Raw genomic sequence first — 24,061 nt, 5'->3', positions numbered from 1 at the left:
CGAAGAGGTACATATTTGTTTCTCATTCTGCGATCTCCAAGGAAAGGCTGCAGTATCTGGAGCAGGGATCGGCAAATATTTTTCCCTTTTGTGAAGGTCCAGATGGCAAATACTTTCAAGTTTTACAAATCGTGTGTCCACTATTGTATATTATTTGTGTGTATTTGACCAGCCTCTAAACGTGTAAAACTTCTTTTAGCCCAGAGGCACAGAAACTGGCCACAGTCCATATTTGGCCCATAGGCTTTAGTTTGCCGTTACCCCATCTAGACTAAATCTGTATCAGAGCCAGGTGGCCCAACCCGATGAGCTATCTTGTTCTTTACTCTGTTGAGCATTAATGATTCTCACATAGATGCTGGATACCCCATAGGGTCCATTTAACTTTAGTTTATGCAGGATGCTATAGGGTCCTTTTGGAGACTTTTGCTTTTGCGCTCTTTGCAAGCTGATAAGTTAGCCTGCCCCGGTTTCATGAATGATGGTAGAATCCATGAGACTCCTGGATCAAAGACATGGGGCAGTTTAATGCAACAGCAGTAGCCAGACTCTGACTATTTTTGTGCTGGTTCTTCAAGCCCCAATTTCCACAGGGTGGCACAGAGGACCACCTGATGTCTGCGTGTGTTGGGCGTTGCATTACAAGAGGCGAGTCCTGAGTTTATGGAACTGAATTTTTTTTTAATGGGCTATAAACATCCTTGCTCTTTGTTCCAGAAGGAGACATTATCTCTGTTGTGCCAAGCTGTAGCCAAATGTGCTCTTTGTTCTAGAAGGAGATATTATCTTCTGAGAAAGTTTATAAACATCCTTGAAAACATAGTCTAGGAAAAAAAATGGTAAGAAAGGCTTTACTCATAAGACACGAGGAAACACAAGAGGTCCATGGAATATTGTCTTTCAACAGACAACTAGTATCTGTTAAAACTAATGTGACAGTCCATACATTTTGGAGAAATGAAACGTCAAATAAGCTATTTGTGGTGTGAAAGCAATCTTTTGCTGTGTCCTCTATTTATTTATATGCCATATAAGGACAGATCTAAGATCCCATTCTAGGATTATCTAGTTCTATAATAGCTGAAAACACTTGATATAGGGACTTTGGCTCCAAGAGCAAAGGAAGAGAATTTGAAAAGAATGATTTGCTTTTGGGATTTCCAAGATAGTTGGAATTTGAGTAGTCTATATAAGAGAAATTAAATTATCACTTTCTTCAATAGGCAGCCGATTTTTCCTTCTACTTCTTTTTTTTTTTTTTTATATTTTATTTATTTTTGAGAGAGACAGAGAGACAGAGCATGACCAGGGGAGGGGCAGAGAGAGAGGGAGACACAGAATCCGAAGCAGGCTCCAGGCTCTGAGCTGTCAACACAGAGCCCGATGCAGGGCTTGAACTCAAGAACCATGAGATCATGACCTGGGCTGAAGTCAGACGCTTAACCAACTGAGCCACCCAAGTGCCCCCGATTTTCCCTTCTATGGTGCCCCAATATCATTTGGCAGGATTCAAATAAGAAATCAGTGGGAAAGCTTCAGATGTGATCCACGATTCATAGGGAGAGAGCACAGGGGGTCACCAGGCATGAATACAGGTTTAATGGGAGTCAGTAGGAACTGATCGGTGCACGGGTCATATAAGTGACATATAGGTAACAGGCAGAGCAAATGAAGTTAATGAACAAGAATGGCCCAGACAGCATCACTAGGGAAGTCCATGTTAATGATGCTGTGATCCAGAGTTTTCCTTTAAAGATGCTGCTAAGTGCGTTTGAAAGATGTTGCCTACTGTAAGACCGATCTATTCAGTAAGGTTATCCCCGAAAATTAATGTGTCAGTTGAAGCTGTGGTAGTCAAATATAGACCTCCCCTTGCTCCATTTCCATCTCAGTGATGCTTACTTTTCATTTTTTGTGTCACCTCCTCCATTGGGTCAGCCCTTCGAAGCCCCAGGTCTCCGGACATTGGTTCGCGAATGCCGTCTGTAAACAAACAGTAGAGTGATACTCCAACTCCTAGACAAACCCAAAATGATTATTGATGAATCAGAATAAGATAGAGTCTTCCATTTTAATATAATTATTGTATCCTTAAACTTATAATAAGGAGTGAATATGAAAGAAAATGTAAGTAAAAATATTTCTCTTCAAAAACACGGTTTCTCATTCTCTCCCCTTACGTGATGGAGGAGTGTGATTGGAGTAATCCAAGGTAGAGAGAGAGTACTTTTTGGTGTTTCGAGTGCAGATTCTTGAACCAGGTAACCTAGCTTTGCATCCTAGTCCCAGAACACACAGCTTGGAGAGTAAGTTAATTTATCTGTACGTCACATTGGAAGGATGGTTTAAGGTAATCATTGTAAGATGTCTGGGATGCTCTATGTGTAGTAACCAGTGAAAATTTTAGATTACTTACTTGCATGCCTCAAGAATCATAGTGTTAAATCAAAAAGCAGGCAATATGATAGTGATAAGTCAGATGCCCCCTAAACTTCAGCTCGTGGGACCTTTGGATGGTGGCCTCTTCCAGAGGTAAGTCCCAATATCTTCTGACAGGGAGCTAGATTAGGGCAGAATATCTCATTGTGGCCAGATATTGGACTGGTTTGAGTTTGGGTTAGAGACTGTAAGGTTCATTTGACTGCTGGTTTACCCTGCACTTGGCATGTAGCCCACCAGATTGCCAACTGAGAGCCAGCGGTATTTTGTAGGGCCAATTCTCCATGGCATATCTTGAAGTCCTTTTTTTTTCCCCTTTCTTTCTGTTAAATACTGCTTCACAAAAGGCTTGGCTTTTTCACTTCTTACCCTGAACAGCTTTAAATGTCTTGGTCTTTCTAGCTGACTACATAAATAAATAACCCTAGCAGCCCTGGAGATTGTCCCATTCTCTACTGATTTTTTTTTTTTTTTTGAGGGCTAGGTGCAATTTTGTCTGGACTCAGCCAGAGGGTAGTTGACCCTGTTTACTTGGTTTATTTCTAGTTTCAGCGTTGGCCCACAAAACTATCTGCAATGACAAAATTGTTCTAGATCCATATTGTCCAATCAGGCAGCTGCTAGATCGAGCACTTAAAACGTGGCGAGGACTGCTGAGAAAATGAATTTCTATTTTTATTTAGTTCTAATTAATTTAAATGTAAACAGCTGTATGTGGCAAATGGCTGTCCCAATGGGCACTACAACTCTATATTGCAGTTTTAGGCACCGCAGTGGACAACTTCCATCAAATCGGAAAGAAAATTGTATGCAGTGATAAGATAACTGGAGGGTTGATTCCAGCTTGTTTTGGCCACCTCTCTGTGGTCTTTAACGGGGCAGCAGCACCTTTAAAGTCAAGAGACTCATTGCCCGTGATAGTAAAGGAAGTTAGAAATAGGAATGTTGAAGAAGATGCCCTACCTATCTGGAGTTGTTCGCTATCATCTGCTGAGTCTTTCTCTTGTGTCCTTACCCTTCCTGCAAGTTCCTTAAAAGCAGGAACTGCGCCATTCACTCCTGTTACAGGCCCTGTACCGTTGGCAGGATGTAGATTGGCCTGCGGTCAATAGCCGGTTGAATGATGATCCTCCTTGCAAGTCACTTTATTGAAAGTTCACTGAATGCCCAGCCGTGCCCTCGTGCCGCGAGTAAATACACAATATAAAAAATAGTCTCTCCCTTTAGGAAGCATGGGACTTAGTTGGAGAAACAAGACAGGAGAAAGGAAGAAATGCAAGAGTGTCTTTCCGCGTGAGCTCCATAGATTACCTGCCTCAGAACTACTGGAAGAAGGCTTCAGATTCCTGGATCTTCTACACGGAGATGCAGATTAGGGGAGACCCAAGAGTCATCATTCACCGTACATTTCTCAGTTGACTCAATGCCCTTATAGTTTTGAAGATTGGAGACTATAAGTTAGCAGCCATTTATGCTTGACATCTACGCTGATGAAGTATTAGAAAACTTGGATGATTTAGGGAGGGCACGCTGGCTGGCATGAGCGGAGGGACAGAAGACAGAAAGGCAAGAGATCCACTCTCTGGAAGCCGACACTCTAACCACAGGACCCTGGGGCCTCTGATCCCCACGAAGGAGTGCTCTCCATTCTGGTGGCTACGTGACAGGTGCTTATGTGCCCCTGATCGGGTTGCTCTCCGGATAAACTGGTCACCAACTCAGGGAAATGGAGTTGCTGGATGAGGCTGCACTTTGGGACAATCCATGTGGAGGAAAGCAGGGAAGGATCAGTGTGGAGAAGTTGTCAGTAGGTGTATTAGGTTATCTGCTTCTGCATAACAAAGTGCCCTAAAACTTAGTAGCTTAAAATGACGAATGTTTGTTACTTCCCACAGTTTCTAAGGGACAAGAACCTGGGAACAGCTTAGCTAGTGTTCCGGCTTAGGGTCTCTTATGAGTTTGTAGTCAAGATGTTGATTTTGGCTACAGGCATCTGAAGGCTTGACAGGGGTTAAAGGGTCTGCTTCTGAGCTCATTCACATGGCTATTGGCAGGAACCTTCAGTTTCTTGTTGACCATTGGCTGGAGGCCTCAGGTTCTCACCACGTGGGCCATTCCAGAGGACGGCTCATGACACGGTACATTTCTTCCGTAGGGCAAGCGATCCGAGAGACAGAGAGAGAGAGAATGTGGAAGCCACACTGTGTTTAATGATCTCATTTCAGAAGTGATATATATTTTGTTGGTCACAGACACCACCCCTGGTGGGAGAAGATTACACAAAGCTGTGAGTACCAGGAGGTGGAGATCACTGGGAGCGATTTCAGAGGCACTACTGCAAGAGTCTTCCGGGGAAAAGTGACCCCCAATACAGCTTCACAGGTGCAGCCTACATCCTCAATTTAGACCAAGTGTAAATCTTACTTTCTAAGCTCCAGCAAAGGATGTCTTCTTATACATTCATAGGTAGAAATACCTGACATCTATTCTCGCCCAAGCCATCCCTTCTTGCTGCGTTTTCCCACACTTCCTTCTGTAAACACGCTCTATACCTACTACTCCCCTATCCTACCAATGGGAAGTTATTTTGAGCGAGGCACCTTCCTGTGACAGTTAATCCCCACCCCGCTGAGGCAGAAAACAATAAGAATTACCTTGTAGTGCATTTCTACCAGGAGCTGTGAATAACAGACCTGCATGGGTTTCTTGGATTATTTCATGGTGAAAATTATTTCCAGGAAACTACTCCCGAGCTGCCCATGTAACTATAATGGACCTGAGTTTCTTCTTTGTTAAACAAGCGCTGTTGTTTTCCGCATGCTGGAGTGTGGTACAAATTCTTCAAAAATGTTTTTTAAATACAATTTCACTTTCATTAAAATTTTGGCATCTTTCGTGTGTGTATGTGTATATACATATACATACATATACTCAGATTTTTATTTTTTTTAATTAATTTATTTATTTTAAGAGAGACAGAGAGAGAGAGAGAGAGAGAGAGAGAGATCGTGCGTGCAAGCAGGGCAGGGGCAGAGAGTGAAGGAGAGAGAATCCCAAGCAGGCTCCACACTGTCAGCACAGAGCCCGGACGTGGGGCTCAATCTCACAAACCATGAGATCATGACCCAAGCCGAAATCAAGAGCCAGATGCTTAACCGACTGAGACATCCAGGCGCCCCACATATACTCAGATTTTTTAAAGCAGAAACTACTGACAGGTAGTTGTATTCACTGTGTACGTGTAATATAAATATAATACATATTTATCACTGTTGTTTCTTTTTTACCTACGTTCCCCTGTTTCACATTTTCTTTATAACCACTTTTCATGCATTCCTTCAAACAAATTTTTGTTAAATGCTTACTCTACATCCCAGGCACTGAGGATGCGGCCTTGAACAAGAGAGAGACATCCCTGTTCTCAGGTTGCTGCCTTTCTCTTTGAAGAGAGAGATCATTAGCGCTCAAGTAAACAAGATGATTTCCGTTAGTGGTAAGTATCTTGCAAAGTAAAGCAGGTTAACCTTGACAGAGCACCGCCTGGACAGAGGTGTTTATTTACATTGGGTTCTAGAATCAGGCATCTCCCAGGCTGTGAAACTTGAGCTGAGTCCTGAATCATGGAAGAGTCAGCCATGAGAAGAGGGAGGGAAACAATGATAGGCCAGCAGAACAGAAAGTGACTACGCTCTGAAACCAGAGTGAGTTTGTGCGGCTGACAGCCAAATGGAAAGCCAGTAGTGGCTACAATGTTGTGAGTGTTGGGGAGGGAGACACAAGAGAAGGTTTAAAAAGTAACGAGGGGGCAGATTATGTGAGGTTTCACAGGTCAGGGTAAGAAAGTTGGGACTTCTAATTGCAGTGAAATCCACTGGGGGGTTTCAACCAACATTGAGTCCAAGAAAGAACACAGTTTGCAATCAATAAATATTTGTTGCATAAATCCACAAACTTTGGGTGATTTAACTATTTTATGGAACATACATTACTTAACTGTATATAGAATTAAAAATAGATATGTTTCTATTATAGTTCATAAATGTACTATATTTAGATTGTTTATAAATCATTTTATTATTGTTGGAGGTTCCAGTCCTCAAGTTTTTGGGGGACAGTAGAAAATTCATAAAAATATCTCTGTCCAAGATATCATATGTTTTCACTCAAATGTGGATCTTGAGAAACTTAACAGGCGGCCATGGGGGAGGGGAAGGGGAAAAAATAGTTACAAACCGAGAGGGAAGGAGGGAAACCACAAGAGACTCTTAAATACAGAGAACAATCTGAGGATTGATGGGGGGTGGGGGGGAGGGGAAGTAGGTGATGGGCGTTGAGGAGCGCACTTGTTGGGATGAGCACTGGGTGTTGTATGGAAGCCAATCTGACAAGAAATTATATTAAAAAAAAATCTCTGTCCAAAGATGCCAGAATATATTTGGCATTGATCAGAAAGAAAGAAAATAAAATGCAGGTCCTTCCCAGGCTTTTAAGATGAGATCAAAGCTCAAGTTTGTTTCTGGGAGTCCTCATTTGAATATCATATTGTCCCACTTCATTTTATCTGTTTACTTTCATGTACTTTGTGTCGGTTGCACATTTTGCAAAAGAATTAGAAACCACTTTAAATGACTTACCCATGGAAACACCTTCCTGAGTCAAAAAGGAAGAAACATTTGTTTCTTGCACTGTGAAAGGTATCTGGGTAGAGCAACCTTGAGTATTTCACCCAGAGATACTGTCCTTTGCTAAAATGTTAGAGATTTGATGATCTTAAAAACTGCCACAATGCCCAGACTAGAAAGTACACATTGTTTTTTCCAGAATGGGTCCGTATGAACCCTTCTACTTCCTCTGGAACAAAACGGTCAGGAGAGGACTCGTTGTCTACTAGATGGAGGCTCTCCTCTCCTGGCTGGATTTGAAGGCCCTCAAAGTCTTGAGCTGTCTATCACAGATGACAGTTTATGCCACACTCACTCTTAGGCTGGGCACGACGACATGATGTTAGAGCCTTGGGTGGGTTGGGGTGGTGACCCTTCGTCCACATTCTCAGCAGATGACTTTATCCCTTACTTCATCATGATGGCTCCTCCCCACTTGTCCCCTTTTCCTACCTTCACCTTCTTTGCTCTTCTCTGGCTTTTTTTTTCTTGACTTATCCCTTAAGTGTTGGTATTTGGGGGGGGGGTAGGTTGTCCAGGTCCCCCCCCCCACCTTGCTTCTCATTCTACACACATGCCTATGAGATCTCATTCACTTCCGTGGCTCTCGTTCATCCATAGGCAGATGGCTCTCGGGTCTGTAGGTCTAGTCAAGACTCTTCAATCAGCGTGGCCAGAGCTGGAAGAATTATCTTTCCCTTCCCACCCGCCTGAAACCTCATCTTGTCTATTCGTTGTCTGAAGGCATAGTCTCATTAGCCACCAAGCTGCTTGATTCAAAGTCCTTAGAGTCATTCTTGACCTTCTCCCTCCAGTAAATCACTAATTCCTATATACTCAAGCACCCAGCCTTGGATGATTCAGCCCAAGCTACCCTCTTCAGCCGTCCTTGTGGAGTTTTCTCTCAAGCTGCAACATCCTCCTGTTCTATAGAACCAGTTCCTACTCCTCATGGCTCTGTCTCACTCTCCTTTGTACCCAGGCCTTTATATACCCTGTTCCTTCTGCCTGGAACACTCTTCCCATTGCCCAGACCCTTTACCCAAAAAGAAAAGTATTTATTTTGTAACTCTTATCATAAAAATCACTTCTATCCAAAAGTCTCCTCTGGGTGGTTTAGATTAGCTCAGGACCTCCTTTCTCCTTTGTCTCCTCCCAACGTGCCTTGTCCTTTTTCTATAATAATTTAATATTCACAGTCACTTAACAATCCATCTTCTCCCCGAGCCTTCTATTCACCACCAGTTCCCCAATTTCTGGAAGACGGAGATTATTCAAGTTGAACACTGAATGAAAATTAAGAGAAGCAGGGGCACCAGGATGGCTCAATCGGTTGAGCATCCAACTTCAGCTCAGGTCATGGTCTCGCAGTCTATGGATTCGAGCCCTTCATCGGACAGCACAGAGCCTGCTTCGGATCCTCTGCCGCCCCTCCCCACCCATGCTCGTGCTCTCTTTCTCTCAAAAACAAATAAACATTAAAGAGAGAGAGAGAGAGAGAACCAGAGCTTTCCCATGTGTTTAATGACCATAACTCTAAGTCAAGCTTGAAGGCATATAGCATGTATGATGTTTGACATGTGGTCCGAAAGACCCAATATTTGAAGTCACACTGTCCAAACAAAGGGGGAAAAAAAGCATGTAGAAGGTATTATTAAGCACGTGATATGTGAGGTGGGAAGGGGGGTCATGGAAGCAGTGCCTGGATCATCTCTGCACTCCCCCGATCTCTTTCCACCTCTCTCTGGGCGAGTTTAGCTGGCCCTTGGTTATTTTCTACCGAGTTACTCAAATATGAGGGCCAGAGATGATTAAGAGAAAAGTAAATGCCAAGAAATCAAGGCAATAAGTGATCCGGGTCGCCTGTCACACGTGCACACCTCCCTCACCAGCTCCTGCCAACTCTTTGCCTCTTTGGCTATGCCTCCCCCTTCGTGTGTTCCGGTAAGTCTGTGTATCTCATGAATACATGTTGTGCTAAACCATCTACGCTTTCCGGGAGTGGCTTCAGTCATGCCCATGACTTCAGCCTCCACTCACAAGTTAAACTCCAAATCTTTATCTTCAGCCAACCATACTCACTTGTGTGCCAGATCCCTCCCTGCCTAATGAAAACTTCCAGCTGGGCATCCACAAAGCACCTCATGGTGTCCCAAAACAGAAGAACCATTTACCTTGCATATCTGCTTCTTTGTTCTACCATTTCCCAATATAAACCTTAAAGTCATCAGAGTAATAAAAGGCACACATTTATTTAACATTAACAATAAGCTAAGCACTATTCCGAGAGTTTATATGGAGAGAGCCATTTAATCCTCACAATAACAGGTACTATTACAACACCATTTCACAGATGGGCAACAAATGTACAAAGAAGTAAAGGAACTGGGAGCGCCTGGGTGGCTCAGTCGATGAAGCGTCTGACTTCAGCTCAGGTCACGATCTCATGGTTCGTGGGTTTGAGTCCCCACATCTGGCTCTGTGCTGACAGCTCAGAGCCTGAAGCCTGCTTCGGAGTCTGGGTCTCCCTCTCTCTCTGCCCCTCCCCCACTCATGCTCGGTCTCTCCCTCTCTCTCTCTCTCCTCTCTCTCTCTCTCAGAAACAAATAAACATTAAAAATTAAAAAAAAAAAAAGAAGAAGAAGAAGTAAAAGAACTTGACCTAAGTTTAAGTCACAAGAGCCAGGATTCAAACCAAGAGAGTTTGGCTCCAAAGTCTGGACACATAACCACTCTGCCATGTGCCTCTAGAATCATTAGGGTTTTCAATATTGTTTCCTCCACTAAGGAACAGATTCCCGAGGATTGGCTTCCTAATTCAGCAAATTCGGAAATTATAGCACCTACCTCCATGCCTGGTACAAAGTGGTGTTGACTGAATAAAAGGAGAGAAAGGAATGAAAATGTGTAGGAACGACTGAAAAAATAACTGTGGGGTTCACCACAGTCCCACTCAATCCATTGTAGAAAGCTGTTCTTTTTGTCCCCACGCCTCCATTATGTTACCTCTCCTACTCAGGCTATTTGCAGGAGCTTCAAAATCCCAGATAAACAAGAAGGGTGAGAAACAGCAGGAGGAAGAAGAAACAGAAAGGGAAAAAAAATTCTTCCCTTTTCTTACAGCAGAGACTTCTATGTCTTCAGGCTTTCATTTGTCACATTAAAGCAGAGTCAGGTCCTTTCATTGTAGGGTTAAAAGCATAGTTGTTTGTTAATCTCCAGAGGAATGCAATATAGTCATATAATTTGCTTTTTCTAGTAGAGAACCAAATAACACGAAATCTTACTGAGCTATTAGCAAGTCCCAGGTCCTATGCTGGGCAGTTTCTATCATCAGTTCCATTGTATAAGTGGGGAAACTGAGGCAAAGAGAATTACTGGGGACTAGCCTGGGATGAAGGAGTAAATACATGGAAGATAGGAATTTGAACACAGGCTGTGTGCCTCGGGAACTTCTGCTCTGAACCCCCAAGACTGGACAATAGAACAGCTCCCCATGAAAATGGGCTTTTAAAAAGCCTGAACAGTGATGTGTTGGGGATAGGAGGCCCTCTATCATTGGCAACATTTTCCCATTTTATGAGAGACGGTGAGCAGAGTCGTTTCTCGGTTCCATGGCCAAGTTTCCCCCCATTCATTTTATCATGGCTTCATCGGCATGCAACATGGAAAGGCAAGATGAGGGAAAACAGCCATGAAAAATAAAAGCAAAACTTAAACTAAAGCCTGTTCAATCAGCTGCAGCTGCCATTAATTTCAATAAATATCCAATTAAATTTGTTGACAGGCAGCTCATGAATCTTGGAGAGAAATGGATCACTTCAAAGAATCTGGAACCCTTTGGAGGCTTGCTGAGTAATATAATCTTGCAGTGTGCTCATGCTTCATATTAATTTTAATTTGCTGAGTATACCCTGGACAATTTGGAAAATCTACGGGACTTGGTTTACCCGTTGCCTTTCGTTTTAAGATGATGAAAAGTAAAAAAGCAGAGCTGATTAAAATGCACATTTATTATAAATATACTGGCAGAAAATTGTTCATTCCTCATGACTTCAAGCATCTCAATACTCGTATCTTGATCAGGGGTGCTTCTGGCTTAAGTTGGTGTTTTGTGATGGCTTGCGTTAGCAGAGATTAGTCGATCTGCACAGTGTCTGAAAGGAAAGTCTACCCTTCTCTGTCCAACTTTGATACAAAAGCCCCTGCTCAGGATCAAGTACACCTTTAGGCATTTTAATAAGTGTGTTTTGCTTTTGCGTTTTGCTCAGCTAAGACCAGGAAAACAGTGTCCCTTCATTATAATTTTAATTTGAAAATTTCAATAACCATTTTTGTAGTTCCATAAGAGGAGGATATTTCTAAAGAAACTGGTATTTCATATTTAAATTATAATCTCTCACTGCCCCAGGAAGACTCTGTTTTCCCCCACCGTGTTCTAAAACTGCCCCAGAAGTTGAAGAAGATTCGAGATTTTATTTCTCCAAATATAAGAAGTGGCCACACAGACTTGGTCCTCTTTGAGTTATCTGTACATAAGCCTGCCATTTCCTCCAGATAAATCAGTCAGTGTTGGGGACCCAATCCACTTGAGGCCCATTTTACCAAGCAGTGTGTTTGAGATCGTTTAGTTATAATTGTTTTCATGTTGTCACTTTGACCGTGTTAAGTCGTATTTTTTAAAGAGTCAGAAAACAAGAACACGCCCCTCGGTAAAGAACATCATTGCCTCTGTTCTTCCTCTTGTTTTTTGATTCCTAGGGATCTAGAGAGGAACTGAGATGAAATGTTTGAGTAAACATTTATGAGAAAGGTTTACCGCGTTAGATGTTTTTTGTTAATACTTAGCGCTACCCTCTTCCTTTTCAACTGTCCCATGGGCTGTAGGGACTTAAAGTCCAGAAACTACACTTCCCAGACACCTTTTGGATAAGTTTCACCAATGACAGGTGTGGGAAGTGGAAGAGAAGGTATTACTACACTATGGCTGCTGTGGGCAGATGCGGGAGGGATTTGCAGAAGAGTTTCAGGAGGGAGCCTGAGGATCACCCACTTTGGTGAGACAGGTGGCTGCATTCATTGGCTTTCAGTGCCTCTGGTGTCCTCCTAAGAATCACCTACTTGATGGTGGAGAAAGCAGGACTCAGGTGGAAGCCCCCTACTCTCCCAGTACTTCTGTATATCTAGAGATTGGCTCTCCATCCTTTCCTTCTCCAACTTTCCCAGAGGTGTGCAAGCCTCTCACATGCTGGGTTAACCTCTTTCCACCTCTAAATTCCTAGAGTCATTTCTGGTTTTCTGACCAAACTCTAACCAATAACAGGCTACCTGATTTCTTAATATTTTGAAGCAAACGCTCACTGCAAGATAACATTCTAGAAAGACAAAGAAGTACTTACAAAAAGGGGTACCAAGAGATTTCGTTATGCCTGGGTAAAATGATACAAAATTAACAGTGAATTGCTAACGCACGTTTTTTTTCAGATTAAGAATTCAAAATAGACATTTTATTTCATACACAGGGAGAATAAATGACCAGATTTGAACTGCACCTTTGCTCTGTGCCAAAGTCTTTTCTTTCTTTCTGAACTTCTCTGCTTTTTGTTGTTACTGTGTGTTGTTATTTTTCAACTGTTTCTATGACCTAGCTTCTCATTATATGGCATTATATGGCACAGACAAATGTTGAGTAAATAAATGAATGCGTGAATGAAAGCTGATGTGTTTCAAGTATCAAAAGCTTTTTAACGTTTCTTCTGGTTTTTCCAATTTTCTGAGTTTCACTTGAAATTCTCTGTCTTGGGAAGTCTAGGAATACCTAACCAACCTGGGGATGGGCTATAGCTCCTCAGTCTTCATTCATTCATTCTTCTATTTACTTGTTCATTCATTTATTAAGAACACACAAAGGAGATAAGATGACAAATGAGGTACAGTTCCTATCCTTAAGGACATTACTGTCGTGGGAACTATAATGAGGACAATATAACACAACTCAGCACACAACGGGATGCGGCACAGGGCAGATCCATAATCCCTTATTGAACATTCTTGTGACCAGAGAGATTTCAGACCAAAGCATTTTTTCCAGCTTTAGAAAGATAATCTGGTACCTATATTGTATGTTTTTTAAACGTTCCCAAAGGGGTCTGAGGTAGCAATCCAAAGCCACACACATCAATTTTTCTACAGCACAATGTATGACTATTCTCACCAAATGAGATATGTTGGCACCGAAGTTAACATTAGAAAAAAGATGGCTTCAGAGCTTTGTGTATTTTATGATCATGGATGAGGGGCTTGGGATCTGTACAGTTCACTACAATGTACCGCAAAGAATACAAGGTGGGGGGCAAGCAGCTTTGGGGTACTCTGTGTGAGGGAGTCTATTCCAATTTGGGGTGTGGATAAAAGGCTTCCCGAGCCCAGAAGCTAAGTAGGAGATGGTGAGGGTGGAGGAAAGAGGTGTTAATAGAATAGAGAAAGGCTTCTGAAGCAGCAGTGTGATGTACTAAGGCATGTGGTGTATGAGAGACTAGGGAAAGCAAGAGCATTCTCGAAATTTCCAAGTGATGCGGTGAATGAGAAGATGGGAGCCTGAAGCCATGAGGCAGCACCCAGCCCAGTTGCAGACATGAGGGGAAGTGCTAGTTCTTGTTCCTGACTCAGCTCCTTCTGAGACGGCAAAGGCCCGTCACCTCAGTAACCGACATGGTAACTGCTCTTCTCTAGGTTTCAAACAAGCTGCTCCCAAGGGCCGGTCGACATAGCCTCGAACTAGAAGCGTAGCCTTCCCTGATCATCAGCTTTCTCTCGGGCCCAATATGGCACGGCAAACTCTCTCTGGCTGCCTGAAACCAGTTTCCCAACCGATCGTCTATTTTACAACCCAGCTCTGAGACAGTCTTGTCATGTCAGGGCTTCTAATTCACCCACTTGCAGTTTAGAATCATTGATGTATAACGATTCAGCTTCTTACTAACCTGTGCTGTTTTAACCAGAGGGCTAGATGGTTCTGTTTTTCCATCCACCCCATTCACCTCTACTTATGCCAGGAACCACCTATGTAAGTTCAAGCTTTGCACCCATCTGCAAATATAATCTTCACCTCCAATTCCAAGGTTTTTAATATTTATTTATTTTTGAGAGACAGAAAGACAGAATGCAAGTGGAAAGGGGCAGAGAGAGGGGGAGACACAGAATCCAAAGCAGGGTCCCAGCTCTGAGCTGTCAGCACAGAGCCCGACGCGGGGCTCATGAACTGAGAGATCACGACCTGAGTCGAAGTCGGACGCTCAACTGACTGAGCCACCCAGGTGTCTCCCCAATCCCATTTTTATTTTCGATATTCTTCTTTCACCTTTTGACTTAAGTAGCAATAATAGTAGCTGGTTCTACTTTTGGTCTTTGGACGTGGGTTAATCATAAATTTGCCACGGACTAACTGTAACATTAGGCAAATTATCCAGCTTTCCAGATCATTTCTTCTCTTGTAGAATGGAGAGATAAAAAGACAAGATGGGGGCACCTGGGTGTGGCTCAGCTGGCTAAGCAACCAACTCTTGATTTCAGCTCAAGTCTCATGGTCATGAGAACGAGCTTGGCATTGGGGTCCACACTAGGTGTGAAGCCTGCTTAAGATTCTTTTTCTCCTTTCTCTCCCTCTGCCCCTCCTCTGATTTCTCTCAAAAGAAAGAAAGAAGAAAGAAAGAAATAAAGGGAGAGAAAAGACACGATGTGCCTCACTGGGTTGTCAAGATGATGCGGGTGAAGTGCATAAGGTACTCACATAAATGTCAGGTGCTCAAAATGGCAGGTACTTTCTATAATATAATTACCTTTTCTCTTGTTTATTTGGATATATATTGTGTGGCTCTTATGCTCGTCTTGTCTCATGGGGATCACAGAATAAAGTTTCTTCCAAATGGAACATTCCTTGTATCAGTCGGTTTGGGACAAATTAATTCCTCAGATAGGAACCCAGATCTCACTTCAGAGGTTTTCTACAAGTGAACGTAGAAATTCTCATTTGCTTCTGGTCCCCATTTTCCAGGATGTGGACCTTTTGGAGGACAAAGGTCTCCATATGGGCTCCAAGCTATGATGCCATAGGAGTAGATCAGGTAAACAAGACCCACTTAGAGAGAGCCACATCTCCTAAAGGAGCTGATCTAATTCCGAGATATTCGCATGCAGGGTTGCCTCACTACACAACTCTGAGGGGCACCATTGTCACCCTGGCTTAGATGTATCTCACACCCCCCCCTCCCGGAGTTGGACGGGGCACAGCTCATGCCACCCTAATGTGGCCACACCGCCTGGGTTTGTTACCTTTGTGTTATCCTGAGCCTTTTGTAAAGCTGTATTTCTGTGTTTCAGACTTGGCTTGGCTGTGCCATTGGAAACAAAAGGAAAAGCAAGGGTGTTAAATGAGCAACAGACCTCCCCAAGCCACCTCTCCAAGGTAGGATTGGGAGCAAGCTTACTTAACGAAAGAAGGTGAAGGCAAATCTGGGGGACGAGGGTCAGGCCATGAGCTATGGCTCCTCCCTGTGTAGAGACACTCCTACTAGTTCCTATTAGTAGAGGTGACTGCGCTTTCCTTTTAAACTTCCCTTTCCTCAACTTCTTCCTCTTAGTTCTGTGAGCACTTTTCCGGACCCTCGCCTTCTGGTCGTGACGGTCTTGCCTGGGTTCTTTGAGGGAAGCCGAGTCCTGCTTTCCCGAAGGAGACCATTTCTACCTCAAGGTCTCAGGGTGTACTAAAGGGGTGAGGGACTGTGATACGATTCAGGTCGCCCATCTGCACTCCTCTCAGCCCCAGCCTGCTCCCCGAGCCACGTTCACTGCTGCCCTGTGGTGGTCGTTTTAGATGTCAAATTGTCAGACTTTCGGTGAGTGTGTGACCGGACCATGGCTGTGCTCAGGACAGTTTGCTGTCTGCATTCAAGTCTGCTGGAAGTCGACTCTTTTCTCTTAGTTTCTATCCTGTGGAAATATTTTGCAGGGAGAGCTGGAGTTTGCTCTCGTCCAAAGGCCACGCTTTTTTTTTTTTTTTTTTTTTTTTTGGAGTTTCTCTTAAAATAAATAGAAGCTTCTGCTGGGAAAAAGGTCCTGCACTGGTGGTCACTTTCCTTGTTGCACTTGCTGTCACAGCAGTCTACCTGACTGTCCTCCCCAGTACGGATCCATTCTTACACACGCAATGTGAAATGGCAACTTGGAGCGGTTATTCCAAATGCTTCTTACCTGTCATCACTATATTGAGTTTTATATACGTTCATAATACTAACAACCACCCTATGACATATGCACTCTTGCTCTTCCCCATAGAGGCTGAATGATAAAGAAGGTAATGAGCTAAAATAAAAGTTGGTAAGTGAGCGAGGAAAGATCCAGCCTTGCCCCTAATTTATTCAAAACCCATACTTTTAACCTAATGCCATACTTCGTCCGAGGACGGTGACTGAAACAAAACTGACCTGAATTTAAACGCGCCTGTCGACTTGCATCAGTAGTTGAATTTGCCTGTGTAAAGGGGATGGCATCTCAGAAAATGGGAAACCTCCAAACGAAGCTCAGCCGCACAGATTCCACATCCCCGTTCATTATACAATCATCTTTCTTCTGCTCCCCGACATTTGTATTCGTGTCCCTTTCCTTCCGGGCAGCGTTTCTGAGTGCCCGCCCCTTCTCTGCGTTTTCTTCTTTGCCCATGCCTTCTTCGTCCTTCTACCTCTGGGCATCCCGCATGTGTATAAGGGGTCTCCTGGCTTGAGCCAATGCCAATGCTATTTGGGGATTCAGGCATGTGTGGCCTGAGGTGGCTTGTGAAGTCTTGTGAAGGCTTGAGGTGGCTCTTCAAGGGTATATTTGCATGAGGCACAGAGAAATCTCCTTGGGCGAAAAACTCCTGCTAAGGGAGTAGAGGGTCAGACCTACACACCTGTCCCTACAATACCTCCTCGGTCATTGAAACAGGGTGCTGGCATGGGTGTGTGTGTATGGCGGGGGGAAGCTGGATTCTGAGGCTGCAAGAGCTTCCATGGCTCTTCCTCCTCTAACTCAACCTCACAGACCCCAGACAGAGGTAGGGGAATTCAGGGTAGGTATCGTCTCTGCACTTAGCAAAATCTAAATGTGTCATTTTCACTCATATCTGTGAGCCATGAGGTTCAAAGAAATGTGACTTTCAGGGCTCCGGGGACAGAGTGTAAGGACAGAGACACCTTCTCCTCACCACTCAGCTTGGATACATGGAAGATTCTAGAGACTACAGGGCTGTTTGAATTCGTTAAGTCTCTGAAGTATGCAGAATCCTGGATCCCAGGGCCTGGCCATGGCAGCTGCCAACTAGGTACCAGCAGAGGCCAGTGGGGGAAGCAACGATTCTGAGAGCCCCAGGGCAGGACCCGAGGTGAAGAAGTGTCCGCAGAAACGGGTCCCACAGCCCTGTGCATTCCCATATGGCTTTGCTGGCAGGAAGGGTGAGGGGACTCGTCCATGAGCATTTGAGAGACACGTTTACGGTCATCTAGGGAGAAGGAGTTGACTCAGAGGATGGCTGGCTGTTCCTCAGGACCCAGGAGATGGCAAAGGACGGAAGTGCTGGAAAAATGTCTGCGTTGGTCATGGCATTACAACTTGTATGGTTATTTCTCTTTGGTCTTTGTAGGGACCCTCTGAAACCTAGGCTATTGTTTCTATTTTCTTTTGGATGAGGTTGATGCAAGGTAAATTACCCAAGATCTGATAGCTGGTAAACGATGCAGAGGGGATCCGACTCCAGGGATGCCTCACCATCCTCTTCCGTACCCTTCCCACTTTTCACATTTTCATGAAAATTGTTGTCTTGAATTAGATTGCGTTTCTTTTCCTGGCCAGTTAAGCTTATGTGATTATACTTTTCCTTTTTCACTTGGCTGGTAGAAATCTAAATCAGATTTATTTTTATTTTTATTTATTATTTATTTGTATTTTTTATTCAGTATGAATCTAGATGGTTAGTATATTTACCAGATTTTTCTTTTAGAGATTTTAGATTTCCTCTTTCTCTTTTAATTGCTTTATAAAATACCTTTATTTTCTATGAGCTGCTTCAATCCTTCCTGGAAGCAAATGGGATAGTCCCTTTAAATTAAAAAAAAAAAAAAAGCTAGGGACTAAAATCGCTACCCACAGAATGTGAGTCGGGTAAGTTAGTGATTCCCAGAGAATAAACAGAGTAATTCCAGGTGATTTCCTGAGAGATATCACATAAACTTTGATTTTTCTTTCTTCTAATAGTCAATGAATTTTGCCGACTTCCCCATATTTCCATCAGTGTTAAATGTTTGAGAGAAGCTTGGCAGGGGTTGAGCAGCCATATTTCAGCCACGGTACACAGGAATGAATGTCTAATGCTTTCTAGGAAATACACAGAAATTAAAGAAGTGTGTGTAAATCACTCCATATTCAAAGTACTAAAATGTGCTGAAAAGTCACAGTTAAACTGGTTGACTCGGTGCTTCTTTGACTTCATGAAAATTAGTCAGCAAGAGTCTGCCATGTGAGCTTGAGAAGTACTGGGGACCTCAATACTTTGAAATTCTTGTGAAAATACTTTTTAATACACTCCAATACTTTGAGCATATTGGAAGGATATGACCTTGTAGGTGAGCAAAATAGCACTTGCTAAGAGAAAGAGACAGGAACAGACAGGTCACGTACATGTGAATATTAGTAGTTGCGCTAACTAGAACTGAGAGTATGTTCCAGGAAGGGGAGGAGAATGCAATGGTGAGAAGTTCCTGGGGAAGGGAAGAAGAGCCTGAGAACAATTAGGACTTCAGAGTGCCTGTGAGGACACAGGATTTGAAAGCAGAAGCAGTCTGAGAATGGAAATGCCACTTTGAATAGGCATTATCTTACCTCATGGGGGAAGGATGGAGGGGAGTGGAGACACCGCTGAGGCAGCCATCATTTGCCAGACAAATGCATCAAGTAAGCCTCAGAGTCTTGGTGAAAATGCATGTCAGAACTAGGCATGAATTACGCTGAAGATATTTGCAGAGAGGCAGAAAACGAATAGTTTTTAAATGATGTGAGATTCTTTGAGGATAATGACAGTGGTGGCAGCAGACATTCGGATCTTCCCTAATCCCCACACTGAAAGCAAAAAAAAAAAAAAAAAAAAAAGGCAAAGAAATGGCAAACAAGCAAACAAAGGCATGAAAAAGAATTTATGACATAACTGGATGACAGAGTATGCTCATGAATCCCAAAATGCCAGTGGTTGAGGACAAATGGCCAGCAGCTAGGAGACTGGGGGAAGGGGGGTGCCTGGGTGGCTCAGTCGGTTGAGCATCTGACTCTTGGTTTGAATCTTTTTTTAACGTGTATGTATTATTGAGAGGCAGAGAGAGACAGAGCATGAGCATGGGAAGGGCAGAGAGAGGGGGAGACACAGAATCCGAAGCAGGCTTCAGGCTCTGAGCTGTCACCACAGAGCCCGATGCAGGGCTCGAACTCATAGACCATGAGCTCATGACCTGAGCTGAAGTTGGCTGCTTAACTGACTGAGCCACCCAGGCGCCCTGCATCTGACTCTTGGTTTCAGCTCAGGTCATTATCTCGCAGTTGTGAGATCCAGCCCATGCTCAAAGTGGAGCCTGCTTGGGATTCCCTCTCTTCCTCTGCCCCTCTCCCCTGCTCTCTCTCTCTCTCTCTCTCTCTCTGTCTCTCTCTCTGTCTTTCTAAAATAAAAAAGAAGAGGAAGGAGGAGGAGGAGGAGGAAATCACAAAATGTTTGAAAAACCTGAGAGGAGAACCCAAAGTAGACAAATGGTATTCACTAGAAAGTAATGTGGACAACGTGAAACTAGCAAGGGTCTTACTGCTCCCAAAGCAGGTGATTGCAAAGGCATCAATTATAAGTTCTCAAGAGGCAGACACAACTTGGCCCCCAAAAGTCTTGAAGCTAGGCATCCAGAGCACTGTTGTATGACAGGTGTCAGACTTAGGATACACCACAGAGAGTAGAATCAAAATTGACCCCCATAAGGAGAACAACAACAAAGAGAAGGTTTTGATAACAGAGGCACGGAACAGGGTCCTCAGTTTGCAACATTTCACAGCAACAGAAGGAGCGCCACAAAAACAAAAAAAACAAAAAAACAAAAAAACAAAAAACAAAAAAAACAAACAAAAAAGACCCAAAACCAAACCTACCTGAACTCGGTGTTTGCCTAAAAGTATAAATAAACTAACTTCATGGGAAATTAACAGAAAATTATCAAATGGCATAAAATGTTAATATAAGAAAAAATAGGGTGGCCTGGGTGGCTCAGTCAGTTAAGCATCCGACTTCAGCTCAGGTCATGATCTCGTGGTTCGTGAGTTCCAGCCCCGTGTTGGGCTCTGTGTGGACAGTTCAGAGCCTGGAGCCTGCTTGGAATTCTGTGTCTCCCTCCCTCTTTGCCTTACCTGCACTCGCGCGCTCTCTCTCTCTCTCTCTCTCTCTCTCAAAAACAAATAAACATTAAAAAAAATTTAAAAAAAGAAAAAATATAATCAAAAGCAGAATAACTTGCTACCAACAATGAAATAAGACAAGAAACAAAAAAAGACCCCTACAGACAATGAAAGCACCACAGAAAGGTATCTTCCAGACACAGATTAAAACTATAATGTACTATTTCAAAGCAACTCACAAAGTTGAGAAAAGTAGGTAAAATATGAAGGACATATAAGTCATAAATAGAAAAACTCATAAAAAGGTGATGGAACTTAAGAATGACTTCAAAATAAAAGAAACAAAATAAAAGAAACAAAACAAAATAAAAGAAAATAATTACACTGAGGGGTATACAACAGCAAAGAAACAACAAACAGTGCCAGAAAAGAAATAGAAAGGGAAAAGGGGGAAAAACCCTTTAAAAAATGGAAATGAATTGAAAAAAGTCATAAAAAGGTCTTGATAAATATTGAAAAAGAAAAACAGAAAAGAAAGGAAAGACCCAATAAACAGAGATAGGAGTCTCCAAATAAGAAAATCAAAGCAAGGAAACAGGACACTTAATAAATGCTGTAATTTGAGGCAACTTTCCTAAAATTAAAAAAATAAATAAATAACATATTTAAAAAAGCACATCACGTTTCTGAGAATTCTGGCTCGGAAGATCTGTTATAGTAAAGACCAGACAGATTCCTGTCACCCAGTGGTGAACTGGGCGGTGAGGGCATTGCTCTAATTGAAAATTTAGATATATGGAGCAAATGATAGATACAAAGATAACCATATTGGATGGCTAGTTTTGAATACCATTGATGTACCACAAAGGGACAGTGACAGTGAATAGCACGCAGCTGAAAGAGGGGTGCGAGAAACAAGAACAAAGACAAAACTGTTTATATGTAAAAACTCGGAAAATATTCTTCCCAGGAGCCCTTCCTAAGGAAATCTATTAAAGAATAAGCTTCAAGCAAATAAAATGACCAGATAGACATCAATATAAGGACTCTTGACGTGTATTAAATAATAAAGAGTTACTAGGAGGATCAGGGTTAGTTATAGAGTGTTAAAATGGACTGTTTGTACTACAAACTGTGATGATTTGACAACATAGGTACAGAGCAACTATTTCGAATTGAAGTGGACAGAAGGCTAGCATATACAATCTAAAAAGTATTTTCACTAATCATAATTGATGTTATGAGTATCTGAGATTATTATGGTGAATATGATATAAAACAAGCAGTAATCTTGGGTTATTCTCATCCTATAATCTCCTGTGTCATTCACAACCAGGATTTTGGGTGTGATGAAAAAAGACACAGATGTAATGTGAAAAAGTTAAATAAAAGATCTTGTAGTTCTGAATTAAACTGGAAATATAACTATGAACTCACATGTTAATAGATATATGGACAGATAATAGGTAGATACATAGATACATAGATATACATATGATAAATGCCTAGAAACAATGACCAGCCAGTAACAATGAGCATCCCCAATGTCCAGATTATGCTTTTGAAGTACAATTTCCCATTAAAAGATATGAGTGCTTCTTGGAGAAAAATCTGATTCCACAGCTGAGGCAGTAAAAGTCAGAAAGAGCCTTGGAACATCTTAATATACGAAAAAGCTAGAGAGCTATCAAAGACTAAAAGGATGCAGGGGACAATTTGGAAGTATTTCCACTGACCAAAGATAGAGTAATTTCAGCATCAGTGAGTAAGACTCCTATGTGTTCATGCTCATAAAGTATGTTTCAATTTTTGTGTGGATAAGGATATTTAAAATGATACAAAACCAGCCGTTTTGAAACCTGTGTAAATAAAAGAAAGGAACCAAGTATTTATCCTGCTTTTCTTCTGTGAACTATATACCACTGGGTAACTAAATAGTAGATGAAGGGAAACATCTTTCATGAAAGTATTCTCGCTAATCAGTGAAAACAAAATAAACCAGAATAGCACCATTTCACAGCCCCCAGTGGATTTATGTTATCAATGGCTAATAACAGTGAAACCAAAAGTAAAACCCAGACACCATGCACCGCCTGATGAAAGACCACAGCACCACCATTTGTATTGCCAAAGGCATTGAACTTGAGACTAATAAAGCCTCTAGATCCAGCTGCCTATTTTCAAGAAATACAGAGGACAGAGAAACATGCTGAACTGCACCATGAGTATGCAATCTGCAAAATCCAGGCTCGGGAGACTCTAGAGTTGAAACAGCCAGTTGTTCGACAACAATTTAAGGAAACTGAAGAATTGGAAAAGGGTACTTGAGATTGTAAGAGACGTAATACACTTAGGTTTATGGCAGCGTTATTCACAACAGCCAAAAGATAGGAGCGGCCCAAGTGCCTCTCCGTGGAGAAGTGGATAAAGAAGATGTGTTCGATCCACATAATGGAATATTATTTGGCCTTAAAAAGGAAGAAAATTCTGACCCATGATGCATGTCTGAACCTTGACAACATGATGTACATGGCGTGAAGAGGAACCGCTGTGTGATTGTACTTCTGCGGGGGATCTGCAGCAGTCAAACTCACAGAGACCGAAAGCGGGAGAGTTGGGTACCAGGGGGTGGGGGAAGGAGGAATGGGAAGCTGTTTAATGAGTGCAGAAGTGCAGGATTTCACTTTTGCAAGATGAAGAGATGGCCGCGTACCCGGGCGGATGTACTTAAGGCCACTGAGCTGTGTCGTTAAAAACGGTTACAATTTTACATTGTCCTGGGCGACTGGGTGGCTCCGTCGGTGAAGCACCCGACTTCGGCTCAGGTCATGATCTTGTGGTTCGTGAGTTCAAGCCCCGCGTCGGGTTCTGTGTTGACAGTTTGGAGCCTGGAGCCTGGAGCCTGCTTCGGATTCTGTGTCTCCCTCCCTCTCTGCCCCTCCCCCACTGGCTTGCGCTCTCCCTCTCTCTCTCAAAAAATAAACATTTAAATTTTTTTTTGTAATTTTACATTGTCTATATTTAATCACAACTAAAAATGTTTAATTAAAAAAAGAGAGACTTAGAAGAAAAATGTTTGACGAGCAGGTCTAAACTCTAGCGTCTAGGTGATAAGACACTAAAGAAAAGCAAGAAAAGTATTGCTTAAGGAAAACTAGGGTGGAGGCGGGGGAAGGGGCGCCTGGGTGTCTCAGTTAAGCATCTGACTTGGGCTCAGGTCATGATCTCAGGACTCATGAGTTTGAGCCCGGTGTCGGGCTCCCTGCTGTCCGCACGGAGCCTGCTTCAGATCCTCTGTGTCCCTTTCCCTCTGCCCTCCCCCACCCCTCAAAAATAAATAAACTAAAGAAAAAAGAAAGAAAGAAAGAAAGAAAGAAAGAAGAAAGAAAGAGAAGGGATACTGGTTATGTCAAGAGGATGGAGGAGGCTGTAACTGAGGCGTCTTGAACTCGTGGTCGCTCGGATGAGGGGAAGAGAGGCAGAGGAGGTGTCCAATGGTCCGCGTGGCC

The sequence above is a fragment of the Acinonyx jubatus genome, chromosome E4, assembly GCF_027475565.1.
Source record: "Acinonyx jubatus isolate Ajub_Pintada_27869175 chromosome E4, VMU_Ajub_asm_v1.0, whole genome shotgun sequence".
Lineage (NCBI taxonomy): Eukaryota > Metazoa > Chordata > Mammalia > Carnivora > Felidae > Acinonyx > Acinonyx jubatus.
This window is presented reverse-complemented; position numbering follows the sequence as displayed.